The 9,462-nt window shown below is 41.5% G+C and overlaps 1 protein-coding gene across 3 annotated transcripts in view; it reads left to right on the top strand.

Moving 5' to 3' along the window:
• Positions 1-5,111: 5,111 nt before the first annotated feature.
• CAP2 (cyclase associated actin cytoskeleton regulatory protein 2) overlaps positions 5,112-9,462 on the top strand; it is a 68,269-nt gene continuing 63,918 nt past the window's right edge. For 2 of the 3 annotated variants that reach the window (XM_072924156.1, XM_030265511.4), the window contains exon 1: positions 5,124-5,400. The gene's annotated coding sequence lies outside the window, so the exon portion shown is untranslated. Of the gene's footprint in view, positions 5,401-9,462 lie in introns of all 3 variants that reach the window. The other variant, XM_030265512.4, reaches the window with a different exon arrangement.

The raw sequence follows: 9,462 nt of genomic DNA, 5'->3' as shown, positions 1-9,462 counted from the left end.
CATTAACAAAAATAATCTCAAATAACCCCAGATTTTCATGGAAAAAAACCCCTTATTTTCTGTGCATCTGGATTTTTCAGCACCTCTGCTGCACCAGCTGTCAGGGCTTTCCTATGCAACAAGACTATTGATCACAGGTAGTAATTTTTAAGTTTTCCCAGGAAAAAGTTTAGAGCTGACTCTATGCTTTCTACCTCCAGCAGATGGAAAATTAAAACCAACTACAACCTGGATTTACTCGGAAAGAAAAGGATGTCATGTCAGAACCTCCTCAGCAACAAGCAAAAATGACTTTGACTGATCACTAAATGAGGGATTTAACTGCCAGTAGAACATGAAGACTGATGCCTTTTACTGATGATGTAGACACAGCAAATCTTGACAAGCTCTGATCACGACAATGATGCCATCATACACACGGTGATTAAAGAAACACAGCAGCAAACAACAATGAAAAAAAATGTCACCTATTAAGAAAAAAATGCAGCTGCAAGAATACACAAATTAAAACACCAGACTTCCATGCCTGACCCATTTGCACATTTTGAAAGTGACTGGAACTTTAGGGATGGTGGGACACATAAGTCAAAGAAGCTGTGGCATGAAGATGACCATGGAACACTTTATTTGGTTTTGACTTCCAGCAGTGTTTGGGTACTCTTGCATTTTTCTCTGTTGCAGATGGATTACAAAATGCTGGCAAAGACTAGATTGAGAGCATGGACATTTACCTAGCTACAATTATCTTACTAAGATGGTTCACAGCTCACATCTGAGCCTGGAACAGTAAGCCAGCATCATGGTAAAGTTGTCCTGAAACTCTACCAAAGCAGAACTGTGCATTCAACTACTAAGCTGGAAGCAGTAGCTTGCTTTGTTTAGCTGTGTTGGGGCCTCACTGGAGAATACTGCCAGTCTCTCTTAAAGAACCTTCTGCATCCCAGATTGAAAAGAAGGTGAAAACAGAACCAGGAAGTTTAAACAGAAATGCTAAGATTCTAAAATGAGAAAACTAACACTGACCAATGAGTAAGACTTCGTTATTCCTTTTGGCTACTGCTTCCATAGGTTTGATACACAGCAACAGAGTTCAAGGTGGCACAATAACACTACACTCACATACTTGGAAGATTTGCTCAGTCAAATCATCCTCATTAGAAGTTCCTTGCAAATTTCTGCCTGCAATTAAATGAAAACTACAAAACTTCACTTGAAATCTGTATCAAAATTCAGCAGTGCATAAAACAGGTTGTTTAGCAAAAAAACATGAGCCTGTACCCCATGATCATCAAGACAGGGCAATGAAAATACTTAGCAGAGCTGAGGCCCAGGCCTACCATATCCACTGAGGAGCTTTCCCAAAACCTCTACAGAACTGAATTAAACCACACAACTACCATTAGTAAAAGCAGTCACAAAGACTAGTATTTTTGAGATCAGAACAGTTTCCCCTTGAAATCAGCAAAGCCCTTAAATGTATACTGAATTATAAACAAGTGAGTAATTCCATCTGTATGTGACAAGCTGCTTAAATACAATGGGAATGCTTAAGTGCTCTGCTACACAGGGATGCCATTACTCACACACTTAATGATAAGCGTGTGCTTATTACTTAACTTACTATGTTGCCATGTCTAAAAAGAAGCATCAACTAATTAATGTACAATTATGAGAGCCCACACCCCCAGAGCTTACTGCATAAAAAAGAATACAAAGAAGAGATAAAAAAGCAGTAGAGCGACAGCCATAAAATGAAATGTAATTTGAATCTGCCTGCATATTTTACAGGTGAACAGTTTGAATGATGAGAGATTTCATCCCAGTTTGAGAGGAAAAGCTGTCCAATTCTTTGGCAGAATCTTCTCTTTATTTTTTCTTGTGTGTTTTGACACTTGATCTGTACAAGATAACCACAAGATAAAGGGCTCTTCAGGGATACATTTTGTTAATTAGCTATATGCTGTTTTTCAAATTCTGTAAACTAAACAGCAGATTTGGTAAGCAAAAGCCATCTTGACATGTCCTGAATGCACTCCAATATTAAAGCACATCTAGCAAATCACACTACCAAGATTTTCACATGATATTCCAATTTCTTTTCACAACAGTAAGTGCTTCTGCAATTTTAATCCATATTTTCTGCATTGCCCCAGCAAAGATAGACTGCATGAAATTAAGGCAAGGAACAACAATATTTGTGCTTTTCTCCAGACTTGTCTATGAATCATTTAGGTGCAATTTTCACCAATAGAGAAATTTTACAATCATATACATTGAAAGTCCATTTTCAACACAGACTAGGAAAGTAATGATCAACATTTTTAAGTCTTCTTCCGTGGAAAAACCATGTATGTAAATAAAAGATGCACCAGAGTATTTTCTTCTAAGTAAGTTACAATGCTGTCATTCTACAGAGATTTTGATAGCCTATATCTACGGCTTCCGATGTGTACTTTGGGATCCCTGCACAACTTTAGAAATACAGTCTTCTATAAAAGGGAATAAAACATGTCAGCCTTGGCACAGATTGCCTGCAGCAGCAAAGTTGGTAAGTAAAATGAAAAAAGAGTCATAAAGTTATATTAAATCAAATCTACTACACTCTGTGAGCACGTACGTTTTAACTGGGTAACTTCCTGCAAGAGACCTATTACTGCACCTCTTGCTTAAGAAGAGCTCCTCAAAATTTCAAGAGGACTATGGCCTAAGTTAGAATTTTAAGGCTTCTTTGGAATGTTTTGATCTGGAAGTTAGTGACCCTGTCCTCACTAAAAAAGTACATAGATAAAAATCTTTAACTGGTAATGTTTTAATTACAGGCATCAATGTATTTTCTGTATATCTGAATGTTTTGTTAGATTGAGGGCAAAATGGCCAGTCCCAAGGCTTGATGTTCCAGTCACTCCTTGCTCAGTGTTTCACTTGATGCCAATTCCAATACCACTTTCAAAACTTATTCTTTAGTGCTGTCCATGTCCTTTTCCTGATGGGAAAGAACAAATGCATGTTATTTAGAATTTTTTTGCACATACTATATTTTGCAGAATCCAAAATTTGCACATCTCTCGTTTTCTTCTCTTTAGGGGGATATTTCTCAGCCTGAATTGAAAATTCTGAAGTTCTTCAGTAGAAATGCCCTTTCACATTATCTTTATTTATTACAGAAACCACAAGGCTTTCTTCTCTAGCATTTTTGGGCACTACATCTTATATTTTTGCTTGCCATAGGGTTTCCTGCCTTTTATGAGGTCAGTTTACAGTTACTGAATCTCCTTTTTTCCTCCTTACTAAATTTATTACTTCTTGTTGTTCCTTTTACTTCAGACTATGCCTTTTAGGTTTGCCACAATTCTCCTTGGGATAAGAAGAAATAACTTGACTGTTTTGTGAAGAAAGCACTAGGAGACAGGAGTAAACATGGATTACAGACATGTTTAGACATGCAGGGCATATGGTCATTTGATAGCCTCATAAAACTTTCCCTAGAAAAGAAATGCCTCATAGTTTCGCCTTCTTTTCTGTATGCCCATTATGTAAAAGGATGATGTGAAGTGCTTAACTGAGCTCTTACAATAAGAGCTTATAAAAGTTTTCATCACTTAACTACAATACATTTTCTCAAATTAAATTGACATTCTACAGAAACTCTATTGCATTTATTATCCTAAACTTTCAACTTATCATGCTGACACTACACAAGTCTTGAGATTAATTTTTTCCTCTGAGTTGTAAGAAATACAGACCTGGAGCTTTACTCTAAGTGTTGTAGTTTCCCTGTTTCTTAATCCTTCTGGGTTTTCCTTCCAGAAGGAGACCTTCTGGGCTTGTATTTCATTTCTCTTGAGTAGTTTCTGTGTTCTGTGCATTTTTTCAATCAGGTTTTCAATTCCGTACTACCTTTACTGTTTTGGAAGTTTGGCAAGACCCTCTGGTTTAAAACATGTGCTGTTGATTTCATGGCTGCTTGTACATGCCAAGGAGAACTAGTTCATTTCACTTCATACAGGGAAACATCACCAGTGATTTTTTTTGCAATTTCCAGTGCCAATTACATTGTCTGCATTACTGAGTTTGGATAACGGACAGATCCTGGCCGTCTGCTTGCTTTTGATTAACACCGACTTCAGGCATGTGAGGTCTGTGAGCTGCTATTAACCATGGCATTCTTGTTAAAATGACTTTCCTCAGCCCACATTTAACTGCTGCACAATTAAAACAAATCCTTATGTTCTATGTTTTATAGTAGTGTTGTCAGAACATCAGAAATGAAACAAATTCTTCTAAAATAAGCTGTATATATCATAGAAAAATGTGCAACCGTTTTTCGCATGACCACATGGTTGACTTGAAAAATATATTGACTTGAAAAAGTATACATGTTTTTTTTATTAGTACCATCTAACGATTCTTTTTTCCATTCAAGAGCACACTGTTTCTGTAGAGGCTGTGAATTCATGGTCTTCTCCCAAGACTTCTGTGCAGAAAGCCAACTCATTTGCTATGAGCACATGAAGCAGATTTCAGGTGAATGTTCCTTAGGAGCACATGGTGACAAGCACTGCATAATTGCAGAACATTCAAGCTTCCATCTGGCGCAGGGTATAGACTGGTGTGAAGCCCAGCGAATATGACAAATGAGGACTAATCACGAGTGTTCGCCCACTGGAAGACCTGATTTAATGGCCACACTGAATAAGGCAGCATGTCCACTGTGGGCCCAACTACAGCTCTGGTCAGGCTGACACAGTTTAGGCCAGCCCAGAGTAGGCAATGAAGTATCCAGGTGTACACGAGGCTGCTCTCGACCTTCCCTACCATGTGAGGTGAGGCATCTGATGCTTTCCACACGGGCTTCACTCTTCTTTCCCACTGTGGACCAGATCAGTGTCTTGTGGGGTGCTCACTTCCACCCTTCTCAAGCTCTGCCCGACGGGCAAAAGCAGGACCACCATATATCAGCGGCCATGGGTGACCTCCACCCTGGGTTGCCCGCAGTCTCCCCTGCTCCTCCGCGATGCTCCACCACTGCCATTTCCCCGCAGATTCCCAGCCGCTGCCGTGAGACACTTCTCCCTCTCCCTCTCTCTCCATTTTCACACTCCACCCACTTTTTGCTTTCTTTCTCCATCTCTGCCACCGTCTCTCCCTTTCTGGACTTGTCTTTATTTGGCACTCCCGGAAGCTGCTGGGCATTGCTCTCCCTGCCTGCCCAGGCAGCTGATGTGACTGACTGACACCGGCTCCCGCTGAGGAGGAGGAGGAGGAGAAGGAGGAGGAAGAGGAGGAGGAGGAAGGAGAGCAGCGGCGAGGCGAGGGAGGGGGGGAACGAGTGACCGACCGCGGATTTTCCTTGCAGAGAGGAGGGGAAAAAAAAAAAGGCTACGCGGGTCATCAAAGCAGGTAACTCAAGAGCAGGCGGCGGCAGGGGGGGCGGGATGCCGGGAGCGGGCCGACCCCCCGGCCCCGGGCGGCGCGGCCGGTGCCGCGGGTGCGCTCCCGCCGGTGGCGGCGGCAGGAGCAGCCGCAGCGGACATCTTGGGGATGCGGAAAGTGATGTGGGGACGACTCCGGGGGCGGCAGGGCGGCAGAGTTATTCCTTGGGCGGGCAGTGCTCTGGAGGTATCTGGGTCAGGGACCCGCGCTGCCCCTCGACTTCCCTCCTGTCACCTGCGCCGGGCTGCGCAGGGAAAACCTCCCCCTCCCTGCCTCCCTCCCTTCCCCCGGGTGCTGAGTGGGAAGGGAGCGATCTGGGCTGGGAGAGGGGAGACCCGAGCGAAATACCGCGGCACGGGAGGGATCCTCTTTGGGGTGTAAGGTGGATCTCCTCAGCCAAGCCCCCCCTCAGTGCCGGGAGCGACCCGCGGGTGCTTTCGGCTGTGCCCCAGCCCCCGCCCCGGGTCCCGGCAGCCGACGGGTTATTAAAAATGCTCTCGGCTTGTTTGTGCAGACCTGGCTGTCAAGCGGTGCTGGTCTTGCACTCTCTTAATCAGCGTAAGATGATCTAATTCTGAGGCAGGCGGCTGTAGTGCCGGTGGGTGTTGGGACGCCAAGCCCTTGGATCCCCCCCGCCCTTGGAGCCGGAGGTGTGCTTGTGATGGAGGTGGCAGAAGAGCATGCAGGTTTAGCGCGGAAGAAAGGGTTAAATAGCATCTATGGGTGAGCGACCTAAAGGCATAATACATACCTTTACATAAAAACATAAAAAAGATACTTCAAATACAAGGTGGGTTTCAGAGGGGGCAAGAGGAAGGCAGAAATGAAGACCCGTGAAGATGAGGTCCTGCATTTTGCAGTAACTTGACATCAGGAGTGCTCCCCCAAAGCCGAGAAGAACTTCTTGTGACCTCACCTGAAAATAGGCAATCTGTCCTTTGCTTTGAGGATTGCTGTAGATTTGTATCTTGGCATTACAGCATCAATAGTGAGGATTTTTATTAAGTAGAATTCAAATTTTGTAATATGTAGGGGGAGTCTTGTAAACAAAGACCATCTGGGGAAGAAAGCTTTCTTTATATAGCTTACCTAAATGTGTTTGTTTCTGAGTGATGGAAAATGTCAGAAAAAAAACCCTTCACAGAGGCCAGTCCATTAGAAAATAGTTGGAAGGGATCTGTTTAGCAGGGGATCTGAGTGGGATAAACCTGAAGATTTTATAAATTTGTTTCTAAGCAAAAGTGACAGTGGTTTATGGACTACCATGTTTCATTGTTTTGTAAAATTGCAATCAGTGAACACCTACTTCAGAAATGAACTTGAAAAATTATTTAGAATAGTAAAGTGGTTGATGAAATGACTTGGAACTCAATACAGTACTCTCAAATCTGGCCTTTTAAGAGATTACTGTGAGTCAGATACTCCTATATTTTGTGCAACTTTTATCCCAGCATTTCCTTTTATTTACTTATGCAAATGATAGTTAACTTTTTTCTGCTTTTATGCATTTTCAGTACCAGGATTTCATAACACTGGCTCTGTTTTGAGCAAGGTTGTACAGGAACAAAGGCAATCTACCTTCTGTAACAAAGCCAGGCACATACAACAATATGATCTTTTTGGTCTTGGGCTTAACAAAAATTCAAGTCTTCTGAATATTCCTATGATTCCTTTGTGTCTTTCCCCTTGAATGCTGTTCAGATGTGGAAGGTGGACAGGCACAACTCCAAACTTCATGAATAAAATATGTTTTCTCAATTAAATAAAAATGAAGAGGATGTGCATTATTTGCTATTACGGTAGAACCAACCTCTGATGTTTTCATTATTCTTTGTCAGCTGTGTCTCTCATTCAGTGGAGAAAAGTGCTTCTTAGTATACCATAAGGAGCAAGGGTACTAAGATTACATATATTAAATTCCCTCCCATCATTAGATATTCTGATCCCACTGTATAATTTTTATTAACCATGCAAAATACATTGGGCACCCTAAGCTAAAAAAAAAGTTAATAAAATTCACTCAGGTCCAAAATTCATAGTAATTTGAATTAGCAGGTACTGGAAAAATAGAGTGAATAGGGAGGGCTGGAAACCAAGCAACTTGTATTCAACTCTCAGCCTCGATGTTGACTTGCAATATCACCTGAACGAAATCACATAATCTAGGCTTTAATCTGTGGCCTGTCAGTGGCAATAAAGTTGCAATTGGTTTGAACTCTAGGGAGAGAAATTGTGAACTGCCAAATATGTTAAAGAATATTCTTAGTGGTTCTGCACGAGTTCTAACATCACGTGCAACAGCAGCAGACTCAGCAGCTGCAGTTGCTGCCTACTGGAACATCTGACTACATAAAAGAGAACATTCTGTGCTTATTGGGGCAAAACCAAATAAACACCTATGATAGATAAGGCATACATTTTTGTAGTTATTCCTCTGCTTTTATGAACTGGTTAAAGGATTTTGCATGATAAAGTGGCTCTGATATACATAAATAATTTTAATTCCTTTTTCTAAAACTCCAAGTGCATCTTTTGCAGTAGAGAGGACAAATGGGAACTTATAATTTTCATGTGGTACAGAGTCCACTCCAGTTGCTTACATAATACAAAATACTTCAAACTCTTAATATTCAGCTCTTCTTCAGAATGTCACTGCTATCAACTATACCAGAATAGCAACACCTTTACTAAGCGCTGTATGCTGAAGTGACAAAAGCATGCAAAAGCACAGCTGCATCTGTGGCAATGATTATGCTGATTCAGATGCTTCATCAAGAGTAGGGAGTTGGGTTTGGGGCTTCTTAAATTTGTGTGACCTCTGTCACCATTTAGCAAGGCTTTGTGGCATAGACACCACTACAGTCTACACACATACTGCCTACTGCTGTCTTAATTTCATCTGTGTTCTTAAGGTGATCTGACTGTCAGTTTCAGGGACTTTTTGTTATTTAAAAGGTCCCATTGAGACTACTTTCCTGAGTATATGCTAATGGGAATTGCTTTGTCTGACCTACAGTTTTTCAGGGAACAGCAAGCCAAAGAGGTTGCTTGTAGAATTCCAAATACCAGTAGTAATATGCTGGGAATTAAAGCCTTAATGCTTTTGTGGGCTATATAAAAAAATGAAACAGGGAAATGCTCAATTACATAATTAAATAGTGGCACATTTGTCCAAGAAGATCTGCTCAGATCTAAGCTTTAGGGTATGTTTTGTATTTGTTTAAATATTTAATTGATTGCTCTTTGGAAGGAATGCAAAGAATCATTTACATTTCTGTGTGTAATCTGTCATTGTCTAGAAACAGCAGACTAATTCACCTAGCGGCTCTGGGTCCTCTACAGCAACAGCCATCCTCAAAAAGGCTGACTTTTACCAGCTCCTAGTTTGATTTCTCTGGGTTTCACAAGACCTCACACTGAAATAGAGGAGGGATCAATAGTTAAATGTCTGAGATCTTGTATGTGAGCAGGTTGCATGGATTATCATTAGAGTTTAGGACCTCTTAAGTAGTACCAGGTTATATCAGGAAATAGAAAGGTCTTTTTTAGTAGCAGCTGGCCCATTTCATCCTGAATCAGAAGCAAAGCCACAAATTGCAATGCCAGCAGTATTGCAAAATCAGTGGGATGAGTTTTAGAATGGGAGATGCATAAAGACCTGAAGTTTTTTGTGACCAATAAAGATCCCAGTTGAGTTGTAGGGCAGTGGAAGGACTCATATGGCAAAAAGTTTGGTTAAACCCTGCTGGCTGCTGCTATGCTGGAGGAAGAGCCATTGGCTACAGGCTGAGTGGAGCAGCCATGATAAGCCTGAGACCATCAGACACAGATTGCAGCAGGATGTTCTGGTGAAAACAGGAACACTTGCAAACTTGGCTGAAATCAAGCCAAACTATTCAGGCTTCAACATAATATTGATGGATATGCATGAGAAGTAGGGTGTGGAAGCTTTGTGAAAGGCCACCAGCACAGCAAACAAAACTGTTACAAACCTTGGTACTGAATAATCTAATCTTGTCTTTTCTTCAG

Source organism: Taeniopygia guttata, chromosome 2 (assembly GCF_048771995.1).
Source record: "Taeniopygia guttata chromosome 2, bTaeGut7.mat, whole genome shotgun sequence".
Classification (NCBI taxonomy): domain Eukaryota; kingdom Metazoa; phylum Chordata; class Aves; order Passeriformes; family Estrildidae; genus Taeniopygia; species Taeniopygia guttata.
Note: the sequence above shows the minus strand (reverse complement) of the source record. Positions and strands in the feature narration are given on the sequence as shown.